Source organism: Hordeum vulgare, chromosome 4H (genome assembly GCF_904849725.1).
Source record: "Hordeum vulgare subsp. vulgare chromosome 4H, MorexV3_pseudomolecules_assembly, whole genome shotgun sequence".
In the NCBI taxonomy this organism is placed as follows: Eukaryota; Viridiplantae; Streptophyta; class Magnoliopsida; order Poales; family Poaceae; genus Hordeum; species Hordeum vulgare.
The window spans coordinates 243,450,545-243,466,990 of NC_058521.1; positions in this window are offsets into that span (position 1 = coordinate 243,450,545).

Sequence of the window (16,446 nt, forward strand, 5' to 3'; positions counted from 1 at the left end):
GTGCAGAAATACACAAGAGCGGTACAACTAGTGACGTGGGCGATACAATCGTTCAAGCGGTACAACCACCCAACCACCGCCCAACTCAAACGTTGGTCACAGCAAGGTCCCACATGGTACAACCGCCTGGAACACCGGTTGTACCGGGCTATGTAATATAGCGGTACAACCGGTCCACTACCGCCCAACAACCGGAGCTCAACGGAACCGTGTCCGGTTGAACCCTGGTGTTGGGCCGGTTCAACGACCCAGGGTGTGGGCGGTACAACCGCCCGCGAAAGTGGTACAACCACTCGAAGAAAACAGGAAAGACCATAACTACCATAAATTATGCAAACAAGCTCCGTATTCAGCAAACTCAAGCTTGTTAGATTCAGGACGACAAGAGCTATCAAACAACACATTGGTAATCTTAAGAACATGTAGTTATGAAAATGCCAATGATATAGAGATATGAGACCTCTATGAATGAAGAACCGACGAAAACTCCAACATCAAAAACGTCATAGAAGATCCACATAAACTCCATTTTTGATGAACTCGAGCTTGTCATAAACATGACCATAAGCTCTAAAACTCGCAAAGAGAACCACCAGACAAGAACCAGGAAAGATGATGCAAGGATGCAAATGGTTTGAGATCTCAATGAATGATACGATCAAGCTACTCACTTGAGAGCCCCCCTTGAGAGTACGACAATCTATCCAAAAATAGAAAACCTATCAAGGGCAAACCTATACCTTGCACATACTCCACTTGAGCTAGAATATGAAGATCTTGACTTCCTCAAGATGGACCGCCTTTCTTGATTTCGTTAGCTTGATGAATACAAGTTGATTGCTCCCGCATACTCACTATGGGTGAGCCACTCTTCATTACATCTTCACAAGTCCATTGCCACCAAAATGGATGGCAAGCTTCAAGCATGATATCTTCGTGATGCTCCACTTGAACTTGCACACTGTAATCTTGATGAAGATCACCACTTGATGTCATCCGTCATGGGTTAAATGAGATCCTTCACTTGACGCAAACCCATGGAAACACACCTAACCCCACATAGAACTCTCACGAAGACCATGGGTTAGTATACAAAAGCATTATGGACAATTATTACCATACCATGGGATCACTTGATCCCTCTCGGTACATCTTGTACGCTTTGTGTGTTGATCATCTTGATTTACTCTTTGTCTTAGTATTGATCAACCTTGTGTATGTATGACCATTCTTTGGATAATACCTTGAATACCACCTTGGTCATCATATAAACTCCTTGAAACCAACATATGGACTTCAAGAAGTGTCTATGGACAAATCCATCGAATATAAATCAATGCAACCATTAGTTCATGGGGATTGTCATCAATTACCAAAACCACATATGGAGAAATATGTTGTAACAGTAGGTATTTGATGGTGTGGCGATAATCTGTGCAAGACATGTGAATATGAAGGAGCAAATCCTCGATCTAGACAACTGAATCTGTCATCCCGTTTAAACCCTTTAGGGAATTGATGCCACATTACCTCATCTATGAAGCACATTGGGTGAGCAGCTCCCCTTATCCGAGTTGTGTCATGCTCGAGATCGGTCGAGGTTCTACAGTGTTGCGTATACCGAACTCCATTGTTCTAGTTGGGATGAGCGTGGTATCTATTTTTCCTTGCAGGAGTGCGACTTCCGGATCCGTAAATGGATCTGGTTTTTTCTGCTTTAGACTTAATTTTATGCTGCAAATCATATCGGCCCTTGGGATGAACCAGTTTCTTTTGCTTGTCATGTCCTCGAGGAGGAAAGTCTGGTTGATCATCTTGTGTGAATCTGGGTGGTGCAGGCTCCAACGCTTCATCTTCGAATTCTGGTAACACGCGTAGTCGCGGGTAACTCTTGGTTTGCCCCTGTCGCTCTTGTTCGTACCCTTCTTCAGCAGCCAGGACTTTGGTCCATCTTTCATTGATGAAGTCTTGTTTGTCTCTCAGCTATCTCTGCTTTAGCTTAACGCTCCGAGCAGTGGCAATGAGCTATTGCGTAAACATTTCCTAATCCAATGGGTCTTCGAGGTCAATAAAATCTTCGGCTCCCAAGTTTTCATCCTCCTCAATCGAAGGGATGTAGTAGTTGTCTTCTGAGTCGCTCAGATCTTCAGGCCGGTCTGAAGGTTTTGGGGTTTGGCAAGATTTTTTGTATCCTGAGGATATAGGTTTTCCCCTACGCGTGCATTGCTTTCCTTGCCTTTACAAGCTTTAGGCACTTTGCGCTGGCGCTGGCGATTGACGGGTTCATCACCGTTGTTTTTGACTAGGGTGTCATCGCCTCTTTCCCCATATCACCTTCGTCCTTGGGGGTGTCCACCATGTAGACATCGTACGTGGAGGTGGCGGTCCATCATCCCGTTATGGGAGGGTCCAGTGATTGAATATTTGTGTCCATATCTTTGGCCTCTTTAGAAGAGATGTCTAACACATCAGTTAGATCTTCGATGGTGGCGATGAAGTGGGTGGTGGGTGGGGAATAATGTTCCCCGCACCTGGTTCCAGGGAAGGAAAGGTCCTCGATCGAATCCCATTTGTCCGAATAGTCATCGGTTTGGGCTTGAGTCTTTGCCTCATTAGACAATGAGAGATTTGCTGGACTCACACACAGAGTCCTAAAGGAACTGCATTTCGAGGCTTCGGGCAGGACATGTGTTCGGGCGGGATATCCCTCGTGCCTCCAAATTCCATAGCTCGATCATGGCTCGAGGCCGAATCAAGGTTAAAATCTATTCCAGACTCGAAGCCTAGAATAGGACCCAAAGTTAAAGCTTCGGAACTTTCGAGGTTCCCGGCCACCGCCGGAACCTAGGAGAGGATTAGGTCGCAGTGTGTGTTGTCGATGAATTCCAACTCACCGGGATCGGGGTAACCCTGCCGATCTCATGATGAGCCGCCTTGAAGTGCGAAGGGGATTACTAAAAGCAGAGGATTGGCCAGAGATGAAGATATCTCCGGACTTGACGCTGTCGCTCGTGACCAAGCGAGTGATATGTTCATTTTGCATCACGCTTTCATGTTGATATTTATCGCTTTATGGACTGTTATTATACTTTGCGGTACCATACTTATGCCTTTTCTCTCTTATTTTGCAAGGTTTATTTGAAGAGGGAGAATACCGGCAGCTGGAATTCTGGACCGAAAAAGGAGAAAGTCTGAGTCCTCTATTCTACGCAACTCCAAATGCCCTAAAAATAAACGTGGAATTTTTTGGGAATATATAAAAAATACTGGGCGAAAGAAGTGCCGGAGGGGAGCTGCTAGGGGCCCACAAGCCTGGTAGCCGCGGCCTGCCCCCCTGGACGCGGCTACAGGGCTTGTGGGCACCCTGGTTGCCCATTGGCCCCCCTCTTCTGCTATATGAAGGGTTTCGTCCAGAAAAAAATTAGGGCGGAGCTTTTTCGAGGAGGCGTCGCCGCCACGAGGCGGAACTTGAGCAGAACCAATCTAGAGCTCCGGCAGGACGATCCTGCCGGGGAAACTTTCCTCCCGGAGGGGGAAATCATCTCCATCGTCATCACCAACACTCCTCTCGTCGGAGGGGAGTCATCTCCATCAACATCTTCATCACCACCATCTCCTATCCAAACCCTAGTCTATCTCTTGTAACCAATCGCCGTCTCGCGACGCCAATTGGTACCCGTAAGGTTGCTAGTAGTGTTGATTACTCTTTGTAGTTGATGCTAATTGGTTTACTTGGTGGAAGATTATATATGCAGATCCATTATGATATTCATTACTTCTTTGGTCATGAATATATCCATGCTTTGTGAGTAGTTACTTTTATTCCTGAGGACATGGGATAAGTCTTGCTATTAATAGTCATGTGAATTTGGTATTCGTTCGGTATTTTGATATGATGTATGTTGTCTTTTCCTCTAGTGGTGTTATCTGAATGTCGACTACATAACACTTCACCATATTTGGGCCTAGAGAAAGGCATTGGGGAGTAGTAAGTAGATGATGGGTTGCTAGAGTGACAGAAGCTTAAACCCTAGTCTATGTGTTGCTTCGTAATTGGCTGATTTGGATCCACTAGTTTAATGCTATGGTTAGACGTTGTCTTAATTCTTCTTTTGTAGTTGCGGATGCTTGTGAGAGGGGTTAACCATAAGTGGGATGCTTGTCCAAATAAGGGCAGTACCCAAGCGCCGGTCCACCCACATATCAAACTATCAAAGTAACGAACGCGAACCATGTGAACATGATGAAAATTAGCTTGACAGGTTTCCCATGTGTCCTCAGGAGCGCGTTACTTCCTATAAGACTTTGTTCAGCCTTGTCCCTTGCTACAGAAGGGATTGGGCCACTTTGCTGCACCATTTCTATTACTTGTTACTTGTTACTTTTCACCTGCTACGTTTCACCTCACTACACCATCACTTGTTACCGCTACTTTCAGTGTTTGCATTTATTACCTTGCTGAAAACCGTTTATCAGAGCCTTCTACTCCTCGTTGGGTTCTACACTCTTACTTATCAAAACAACTATGATTGATCCCCTATACTTGTGGGTCATGAAGACTCTTTTCTGGCGCCGTTGCCGGGGAGTGAAGCGCCTTTGGCAAGTGGAATTTGGTAAGGAAACATTTATATGTTGTGCTGAAATTTATTGTCACTTGTCACTATGGAAACTGTTCCTTTGAGGAATTTGTTCGGGGTATCTTCACAACGAAGGGAAGCACAAGGAATTGCTCCTCAACCTAAGGTACCTACTGAAAATATCTTTTATGAAATTCCTTCGGGTATGCTTGAGAAACTGTTGGCTAATCCTTTTACACGAGATGGATCATCACATCCAGACTTGCATCTAATCTATGTAGATAAAGTTTGTGGTTTATTTAAGCTTGCAGGTTTGCCCGAGGATGAGGTAAATAAGAAAGTCTTTACTTTATCTTTGAAGGATAAAGCGTTGACATGGTATAGGCTATGTGATGATACTGGATCATGGGGTTACAATCGGTTGAAATTGGAATTTCATCAAAAGTTTTATCCTATGCATTTAGTACATCGTGATCGGAATTATATTTATAACTTTTGGCCTCGTGGCAGGGAAATCATAGCTCAAGCTTGGGGGAGGCTTAAATCAATGCTATATTCATGCCCCAATCATGAGCTCTCGAGAGAAATTATCACTCAAAACTTTTATGCTCCACTTTCTCATGAAGATTGTACCATGCTTGACACTTCTTGTACCGGTTCTTTTATGAAGAAGGATATTCACCACAAGTGGAATTTATTGGAAAGAATCAAACGTAACTCTGAAGATTGGGAGCTTGAAGAAGGTAAGGAGTCAGGTATGAATTTCCAGTTTGATTGCATTAAATCTTTTGTTGAAACAAACACTTCTAGAGATTTTAGCGCTAAGTATGGACTTGACTCTGAGATAGTAGCTTCTCTATGTGAATCTTTTGCTGCTCATATTGATCTTCACAAAGAGAAGTGGTTTAAGTATCATCCTCCTGTAGAAGTCAACATAGTTAAACCCAACCTAGTTGAAGAGAAAGTCATTGCCTATAATGATCCTATTGTTCCTTGTGCCTACACTGAGAAACCACATTACCCTACTAGGAAAAAGGATTATTCTAAAGCTCCAACTGTGATACGTAGGGGTTACATTAGACCACTTGCACCCCCTGAGGAAATTAGAGTTGAACTTAGTGTTGCTATTATCAAAGATCTCTTAGCCGAAGACATAGACGGGCATGTTATCAAATTCTGTGAGGACTCCGCTAGAATTGCTAAACCTCACGCGAAAGACAAATATGGACCTGTAGTTGGCCTGCCCGTTGTTTCTGTCAAGATAGGAGATCACTGTTATCATGGTTTATGTGATATGGGTGCTAGTGTTAGTGCAATACCATGGTCCCTATATGATGAAATCAAAGATGAGATTGCACCTGCTGAGTTAGAACCCATTGATGTCACTATTACGCTAGATAATAGAGACACTATCTGCCCTGTGGGAATTGTGAGAGACGTAGAAGTCATGTGTGGTAAGATGAAGTATCCTACAGATTTCCTCGTCCTTGCTACTACACAAGATAGCTTTTGTCCCATCATATTTAGTAGACCCTTTCTCAACACTGTCAATGCTCATATTGATTGCGTTAAACAGACTGTCACTGTTAGTTTCGAGGGTGCGTCTCATGAATTTAACCTCTCCAAGTTTGGAAGACAACCCTATGAAAAAGAGTCGTCTGGTAGGGATGAAATCATTGCTCTTGCCTCTATTGTCGTACCTCCTACGGATCCTTTAGAGCAATATCTGCTTGAGCATGAAAATGATATGCATATGGATGAAAGAGATGAGATAGATAAAATTGTTTTAGAACAATATCCTATTCTTAAGAATAATCTGCCTGTTGAACTGTTTGGGGATCCTCCCCCACCAAAGGGTGATCCTGTGTTCGAGCTTAAACAGTTACCAGATACTCTTAAGTATGCCTATCTTGATGCGAAGGAGATATATCCTGTTATTATTACTGCTCATCTCTTGAATCACGAAGAGAAGAAGTTATTAAAAACTTCGAGGAAGCACCATGCTGCTATTGGATATACTCTTGATGATCTTAAGGGTATTAGTCCCACTCTATGTCAGCACAAGATTAAAACCGATCCTAATTCTAAGCCAGTTGCTGATCATCAATGGAGATTAAATCCTAGGATGAAGGAGGTCGTGAGAAAAGAAATATTAAAGATTTTGGAAGCAGGAATCATTTATCATGTTGCTCATAGTGATTAAGTAAGTCTAGTACATTGCGTCCCTAAGAAGGGAGGTATCACCATCGTTCCTAATGATAAGAATGAACTAATCCCCAGAGGATTATTACTAGCTCGAGGATGGTGATCGACTTCCAGAAACTAAACAAGGCAACTAGGAAAGACCATTACCCTTTGTCGTTTATCGACCAAATGCTAGAAAGGCTATCTAAACACACACACTTCTGCTTTCTAGACGGTTATTCTGGTTTTTCCCAAATACCTGTTGCACAATCTGATCAGGAGAAAACCACTTTCACCTACCATTTCCGCACCTTTGCTTATAGACGTATGCCTTTTGGCTTATGCAATGCACCTGCCACCTTTCAAAGATGTATGATGGCTATATTCTCTAACTTTTGTGAAAAGATTGTTGAGGTTTTCATGGATGATTTCTATGTTTATAGTTCTTCCTTTGACGATTGCCTCAGCAACCTTGATCGGGTCTTACAGAGATGCAAAGATACCAACCTCGTTTTGAACTGGGAGAAGTGCCACTTCATGGTTAATGAAGGCATCGTCTTAGGACACAAAATCTCTGAGAAAGGAATTGAAGTTGATAAGGCTAAGGTTCATGCACTTGAGAAAATGCCTTGCCCCACAGATATTAGAGGTATATGAAGTTTCCTAGGTCATGCTGGTTTCTATAGAAGGTTCATTAAAGACTTCTCTAAGATTTCTAGGCCTCTTACCAACCTCTTGCAGAAGGATGTTCCTTTTGTTTTTGATGAGGATTGTGAGGAAGCTTTCAAAATACTTAAGAAGGCCTTGATAACCGCACCTATTGTTCAACCACCTGATTGGAACTTGCCCTTTGAAATCATGTGCGATGCTAGTGATTATGCTATTGGTGCTGTTCCAGGACAAAGGATTGACAAGAAGTTGAATGTCATTCACTACGCTAGTAAAACTCTAGACAGTGCCCAAAGAAACTATGCCACTACGGAGAAGGAATTTTTAGTAGTCGTGTTTGCATGTGAAAAGTTTAGATCTTTTATAGTTGACTCCAAAGTCATTATTCACTCTGATCATGCTGCTATTAAGTACCTTATGGAGAAGAAGGACGCTAAACATAGGCTAATCAGATGGGTTCTCCGACTACAGGAATTTGATCTGCACGTTGTTGACCGAAAGGGTGCTGATAACCTTGTAGCAGATAACTTGTCCATGGTAGAGAATGTCCTTGATGACCCACGACCTATTGATGACAGCTTCCCTGATGAGCAATTGAATGTCATCCGTACTTCACATAGTGCACCGTGGTATGCTGATTACGCAAACTATATCATAGCCAAATACATACCACCCAGTTTCACCTACCAGCAAAAGAAGAAATTCTTCTTTGATTTGAGACACTACTTTTGGGATGATCCTCACCTTTATAAGGAAGGAGTAGATGGTGTTATTAGATGTTGTGTGCCTGAACATGAACAGGGACAGATCCTGCAGAAGTGTCATTCCGAAGCCTACGGAGGACACCATGCTGAAGATAGAACTGCTCATAAGGTATTGCAATCAGGTTTCTATTGGCCCACTCTCTTAAAGGATGCCCGTAAGTTTGTCTTGTCTTGTGACAAATGCCAAAGAATAGGGAACATCAGTAAACGTCAGGAAATGCCTATGAACTATTCACTTGTCATTGAACCATTTGATGTCCGGGGCTTTGATTATATGGGACCCTTCCCGAGTTCCAATGGGTATACTCACATCTTAGTTGCTGTTGATTACGTCACTAAGTGGGTAGAAGCTATCCGCACTAGAAATGTTGATCACCACACCTCTATTAAGATGCTTAAAGAAGTCATTTTCCCAAGATTTGGAGTCCCTAGATATCTATTAAACTTCATTCATTGATGGTGTTTTCCCCAAGAGGCTCGCTAAGTATGATGTCAACCATAGAGTTGCATCTCCTTATCATCCTCAGTCTAGTGATCAAGTGGAGTTGAGTAATAGGGAGATCAAATTGATCTTACAAAAGACTGTCAATAGATCTCGAAAGAATTGGTCTAGCAAACTTGACGATGCACTATGGGATTATAGGACTGCTTATAAGAATCCCATGGGCATGTCGCCGTATAAAATGGTTTACGGTAAGGTCTGTCATTTACCTCTTGAGCTAGAACACAAAGCTTATTGGGCAATAAAAGAGCTCAACTTTGATTTCAAACTTGCCGGTGAGAAGCGGTTGTTTGATATCAGCTCATTAGATGAATGGAGGGGCCGGGCATATGAGAATGCAAGTTGTTAAAGGAAAAGGTTAAGAGATGGCACGATAAAAGAATACAAAAATGTGAGTTCACTGTAGGTGATTATGTCCTTCTTTACAATTCTCGCTTAAGATTCTTCGCATGCAAGCTTCTCTCTAAATGGGAAGGTCCCTACGTTGTCGAGGAAGTATATCGTTCCGGTGCCATCAAAATCAATAACACGGAAGGTAATTTTCCTAGAGTGGTAAATGGGCAAAGAATCAATCATTATATCTCTAGTACTCCCATAAATATTGAGAGCGATATCATCAATATCATAACTCCAGAGAAGTACATAAGGGATGTTTATCAGCCTGTTTCAGACTCTGAAAACGAAGAGGTATGTGTTTCGGTAAGCAATTGGACTCCAAAACTTTTCCAGTAGGAAATTTTCTCCGTGTTGGAATTTATGGAAAAATAGAAAAATAAAAAGCAGTCCCGAGAGCGCACGAGGAGGCCACAAGCTTGGTAGTCGTGGCCTCCCCCTGGCCGGGTCTACAGGGCTTGTGGGCACCTCGTGTGCCTCCCGGACTCCGTTTTCTTGCGGAGCACTCCTTCTGGTCCCGAAAAAATCATTATATATACGCTCGAGGGTTTTGATCTCCGTATCACGCAGTTTTCCTTTGTTTTCATTTCGAGCCTGTTTCTGCTGCACATCTAGACTGGTATGGCTTCCCCAAAAGCTCCGAAGGACAAGGTCTTTGAGAAGGTTATCAATCCTTAACTCGCGGAAGTGTTGCAGCACCCTCAATCTATCAAGATGAGTGAGGGGATGTTGCACATCCGTGATGTTGAGGGGCCTAAGAAGACCGGGAGCGTGGAGATGAGGCTTGAAGCAATGGAGAACAAGTCTTCAAGTCCAAGGGATGGTGGAGCGTGGACTCAATGCTAACCACATGATGATCACAGAGTTCACCAACAAGCACAAGATCGATGTCAACAATATCGAGAAGCACCCTTCTCTGCTCTATGACAGAGTTGATCATCTCCAAGCCCAGATCTATGACCTGCAGAATCAAAATTGTGAGTATGAGTATAGATTTAAATCAATAAGGTTGGCTGCAGATTTGAGAATCCCGGAGACTCACTCATCTTTCCATGATAGAGCACCTATGCCTTGGAAGACGGAGGACCAAACCCAGGTTGCAAAGACTACACCACCATATCCACCAAAGGAAGACAACTAAGCACTGGTATGGGCAAATCCCTTGGCTTGTGTCAAGCTTGGGGGAGCTTCCCTGGTATCGTATCACCTTTATATCTTTTGCTTTTACCTTTGTTTTAGTTCTTTCCTTTTCAGCTTTTATTTCTTCTCTTAGTGGAATAAGTCTTTAGTGTTTAGTTTGAGTCTTTTGCCTTGTGTCTCCACCGAGGTATTCGAGCTTGCGAGCTATATAATAAAGAGTATCTTAGTCAAGGGCTTTGTTTTGTGCCATGATCAAAAGTATGAAAAGAACGATAGCATGAAAGATCATGAGATGATCTTATGGAAAGTGATAGCTTCACATATAACAAGTATGATGGTTGAAACTTGTTGAGAATAGACCAACATAGACCCCGGAAATTGTTGCAATTAATAAGAAGTAATAAGGAAAGAGAGGTTCACATATAAATATATCATCTTAAACACCTTTTACAATTGTGAGCACTCACCAAACTATTACATGCTTAGAAGTAGATGTTGGACAAGGAAGACAACATAATGAATTGTGTTTGCTTGATTCCAAACTATGTTATATGTCTAGAGATCCCTTAGCATGTGATGATTTCTTCCACCTCATATTAGCCAAAACTTCCGTGCTAAGTAGATATACTACTTGTCAATCCATAAACCTTCAACCCACTTTTGCCATGAGAGTCCACCATACCTACCTATGGATTGAGTAAGATCCTTCAAGTAAGTTCTCATCGGTGCAAGCAATAAAAAGATGCTACCTAAAGTATGTATGATTTATTAGTGTGTGGAAAATAAGCTTTGTACGAACCTGTGATGAGGAAGACATAAAAGCGACAGACTGCATAACAAATTTCTTTATCACAGGAGGCAATATAAAGTGACGTTCCTTTATACTAAGAGGTCGTATATCCAAACCCTAAAAGCGCATGACAACCTCTGCTTCCCTCTGCGAAGGGCCTATCTTGTACGTTTACTTTTGTCCTTGTGGAAGTCATGGTGATCAACACCAATTCCCTATTTCGTCTTCATCTTGGTGAACGTCATATGCTAGGGAAAGATCTATATTCATATATCAACTTGGAGATGAGTACTCTTGCTTTATTATTGTTGACTTTACCCTTGAGGTAAATGGTTGGAAGGGAAAACTATCAGCCCCTATCTTTCTCTGTGTCTAACTGAAACTTTGATACCATGAGTACCACGTGAGTTGTAACAATTGTGGAAAATAAAAGAGATGATTGAGTATGTGGATTTGCTTTGCAAGCTCTTATTTGACTCTTTCTGATGTTTTGGTAAATTGCAATTGCCTCAATGACTATGGACTGTTGTTGGCTACTTCTCGGTAAGGTTTTTGATTCACACTTTGCTTTGTGAAGGAATTGTTACTTTCCCATAAGAATCTTTATGATGTATTGTTGTTCTATGTGTGATTATGATGCCCTCATGTCCGTATTATGTTTTATCGACACCTTCATCCCTAAACATGTGGACATGTTTATGGATCTTGGTTTTCGCTTGAGGTCAAGAGAGGTCTAAGCTTGGGGGAGTTGATACATCCATTTTGCATTAAGCTTTCATGTTGATATTTATCGCTTTATGGACTGTTATTATACTTTGTGGTACCATACTTATGCCTTTTCTCTATTATTTTGCAAGATTTATTTTAAGAGGGAGAATACCGGCAGCTGGAATACTGGATTGGAAAATGAGCAAGTCTGAGTCCTCTATTCTGCGCAACTCCAAATGCCCTGAAAATCAACGAGGAATTTTTTGGGAATATATAAAAAATATTGGGCAAAAGAAGTGCCATAGGGGAGCTGCCAGGGGCCCACAAGCATGGTAGCCGCGGCCTGCCCCCCTAGCCGCGGCTACAGGGCTTGTGGGCACCCTGGTGGCCCACTAGCCCCGCTCTTCTGCTATATGAAGGGTTTCGTCCAGAAAAAAATTAGGGCGGAGCTTTTACGAGGAGGCTCCGCGGCCAAGAGGCGGAACTTGAGCAGAACCAATCTAGAGCTTCGGCAGGACGATCCTGCCGGGGAAACTTCCCTCCAGGAGGGGGAAATCGTCGCCATCGTCATCACCAACACTCCTCCCGTTGGAGGGGAGTCATCTCCATCAACATCTTCATCAGTACCATCTCCTATCCAAACCCTAGTCTATCTCTTGTAACCAATCGCCATCTCGTGACGCCGATTGGTACCCGTAAGGTTGCTAGTAGTGTTGATTACTCTTTGTAGTTGATGCTAATTGGTTTACTTGGTGGAAGATTATATGTTCAGATCCATTATGATATTCATTACTTCTCTAGTCATGAATATATCCATGCTTTGTGAGTAGTTACTTTTGTTCCTGAGGACATGGGATAAGTCTTGCTATTAATAGTCATGTGAATTTGGTATTCGTTCGGTATTTTGATACGTTGTATGTTGTCTTTTCCTCTAGTGGTGTTATGTGAACGTCGACTAAATAACACTTCACCATATTTGGGCCTAGTGGAAGGCATTGAGGAGTAGCAAGTAGATGATAGGTTGCTAGAGTGACAGAAGCTTAAACCCCAGTCGATGCGTTGCTTCGTAAGGGGCTGATTTGGATCCACTAATTTAATGTTATTGTTAGACGTTGTCTTAATTCTTCTTTTGTAGTTGCGGATGCTTGCGAGAGGGGTTAATCATAAGTGGGATGCTTGTCCAAGTGAGGGCAGTACCCAAGCGCCGGTCAACCCACATATCAAACTATCAAAGTAACAAACGCGAACCATGTGAACATGATGACAATTAGCTTGACAGGTTTCCCATGTGTCCTCGGGACCGCTTTACTTCCTAAAAGACTTTGTTCAGGCTTGTCCGTTGATACAAAAGGGATTGGCCACTTTGTTGCACCGTTGCTATTAGTTGTTACTTGTTACTTGTTACTTTTCACCTGCTACGTTTCACCTCACTACACCATCACTTGTTATCGCTACTTTCAGTGCTTGCAGTTATTACCTTGCTGAAAACTGTTTATCCGAGCCTTCTGCTCCTCGTTGGGTTCGACACTCTTACTTATCGAAAGGACTACGATTGATCCCCTATACTTGTCGGTCATCCGCGAGCCATCGAGCCTTTTTGCAACCTCACATCGGAGCTCTCAATGGAAGCACAAATGTCAGTGTCAAAACCGACTGATCTCGAGTAGGGGGTCCGAACTGCAGATCTAAGGTCTATGGGTAACAAGAGACAATGAAGATAATGTTTTACCCAGGTTCGGGCCCTCTTGATGGAGGTAAACCCATACATACTGCTTTTGTTATTATTGATTGAATAGTACAGAGTCTAGAGTTGATCTACTGTCAGATCGAATATTGTGGTCTAAACCGTAATTGTAATGATCTTGATATTGTCGGCGTTCTAGGATGGTAACGTGGCAATCTTGGAGCGTCCGAACTACAAATGGGTCGTAACGTGGCAATCTTTAAAAAGAGTTTTCAGACAGATTTCAGGAAAGTCCCAATTCGACTCCAACAAGGTTTCCTCTTCTATTTTTGGTAGTTCGTACACATAAAAGTGTAAAACAAGAACATTGTGCACTTTTACAACTATTAATAGGTTAGTCCAAATAAATCATAAACTTAATATAAAAACAATTATCAAAAGCATAAAATTAGCATGAAATCATCAAAAATTATAGATACGTTTTGGACGTATCAAGCCCGAAATCCGACATTTGGCGCGCGAGGTAGGGGGCGTGTGCAGTCTTTCTCCTAGCTTCCTCCTTCCCAGGTCGCTGCACCGATGGCCTGTGACCAACCAGCCTCTCCGAGCCTCGCCGAGCTGGTCTCCGACCACCATGTCACAGCGACCGGAAGCGCGCATGCTGGCGTCGCGAGACCAGGCGGTACATAGCATGCCGTCAACATCGCCTCCATCGTGACGGCCACCCATGTCACCCAGGCACATGGTCGCTTTGCGGCAGCCCAGGCACCCGTAGTGCGCCGCATCAACTTGGGAGACCTCAACACGCACGACGCATTGCGTATGGAAAGAGAGATGTTCCGCCAACGACTGACGCCAGGAGGCTTAGACGTCTAGGGGGACCACATCATGGAGCTAATCGCCATCGCCCAGAAGACCGTACAACCTAGTGCATCCTCAAGGCCACAGGCGTCGGGCGCCGGGGGTTCGCACCGCGTGCCAGCTCCTAAGCCTGCAATCTTCGGGGCCCTGCCTGCCCTGGGCAGGCCCGAGAGAGACGTGTTTCATGTTGCGCTCCACCTTCTCCAGACACCAACAACCAGCCATGAAGTGCATCGTGCCAACAACCACCAGGAACGCGAGGAGAACGGCGGGGAGACTGACGCACACGGTGGCGTGCATCATTGAGACCAGGTTGGCCCTCAACAACCCGGGGCTTCTAGACAGGAATGCTCCCTTCGTCAAAGCGAGCAGAGGGCGGAGGGGATGGCGCAGACGAACTACGACAACGGAGACATGACAGGACACCAAGGAGGTAATCAACATCGGGCGGTGCCACGACTAGCCGACGGTGGCAACAGGAACAAGCGACTTCGCGCGGAGGCTTATCGTAGGAAGATCTCCGAGCAGTACGACAGGGGGATCCCCCTCCACCACCAAGATGGACCGCCACTGTCGCACTGATGACCGGCCGCGGGGGATGGGCAAGCAACTACATGGAGCCATATGTGCCAGAGTATGTGGCACTACCTGATCCTCCCGATGAAGAAGTGCTTCGGGCGTCCCCTCGGGGCGTCTATCCACCTCAGGAGTGAGGAACGTCTCGGGGATCCTCCTTGAGCCGGGCCTGAAAGGCGCGGGCAGGGAGACGCCCTCAAGCCACATGGCTTCGCCTAGCCGCCTTTCCCCACAGAAGGACAAGATAGGGCCAAACCCATGGGCCTCAGAAGGATGAGTTGAATGCCACGGCGAGGCACGAGAAGACACGGATCACCCGCGACGACCACGATGCAGGCGTGGGCGTCGGGGCCTGGTCTCGCGAGGCGCTCCTCAGACGCAAGGGGGCTTCAACCATTCGGCGAGGTAATTTTTTAGATCTACTGCCTTAAGGAGTGTCTGCTGACCGCAGGGACTTCAACTACTCGAGGCATACTCCTACAAGTTGTATCTTTTACAATTTCCATTGCATCCACTTGGCAACCTGACACGCTACTTTGCTTGCATCCTTCGGCGATCCACCTTTTCCCGTTCGGGGGAACCAGCCACAACGTATCTCCTGAATGCGGGAAATGAGGAGCCCGACGGCCCCTCAGGACCATGATCGACGGGATAAAATTAGAGTCGCTGGAGCGTCCAAGGGGGCTCCAGCGCATGGCGCTCTAGGAGCCTTACCAGACACAAGGCCACCTACCATCCTTGATATCGTCCACGCACACTTGGTCATTATCAGGGGTGGCAGGGCTTGACCCCGCAGCTGAGATCATCCATTCGGTCGCAAGCAGCGGCGGTTGGAAATGTGCGGGACCGGGTCCTGGCGACGCAGAGTTGCTTGAGCGTCAAAAAGGGGCTCCTGAGCATCATGCCTCATGGGCCTTACCGGTCATAAGGCCACCTGCCACCATTGATATTGTCCACGGACATTCGGCCGTTATCATGGGAGGCAGGGCCTGGCCCCGTAGCTACATCTGTTCATTCGGTCACACGCAACGGTGGTTGAGAAATGTTCATGACCGGATCTTAGCGACGCAGAGCCGCTCGAACGTTAAAGGGGCTCCTGAGCATCGCACCTCAGGAGCCTTACCGGTCACAAAGCCACTTGACCACCCTGGTGCCGTCCAGGCTTGGTCGGTATCGGGGGATGTCGGGGCCTTGCCTCGTGAGGCGCCTCACGACTGTAGGGAAATGTGCGAGACTGGGACATGTCAACGTAAAGTCATAAAAAGCCCTTAATAGGCCTCCCGTGAAGGAGCATGAGCACGCAAGACCTGCATCAACCCGGCGCACCTTTGCATCGTCCTTCAATCCTTCTGAAACATACTTCATCCCGTGACACACTCACATAATAATGAGTCGAGGCTATATACGCCCAGGCCCCCCCCGAGGACACGGAAGGGGTCCACCTCATGCCTAGTGCAAGACCTATGCTCCGCGCTGGCTACAACATTGTTCCCCAATGACTCTAGAAGCTCAGGCCCCAATGCCTTGGGGGTAGGTACACTCGCGACGCCAACGGTTCCTCGCGGCCTCCCATATATGCCCTGATAACCCACAAGTAT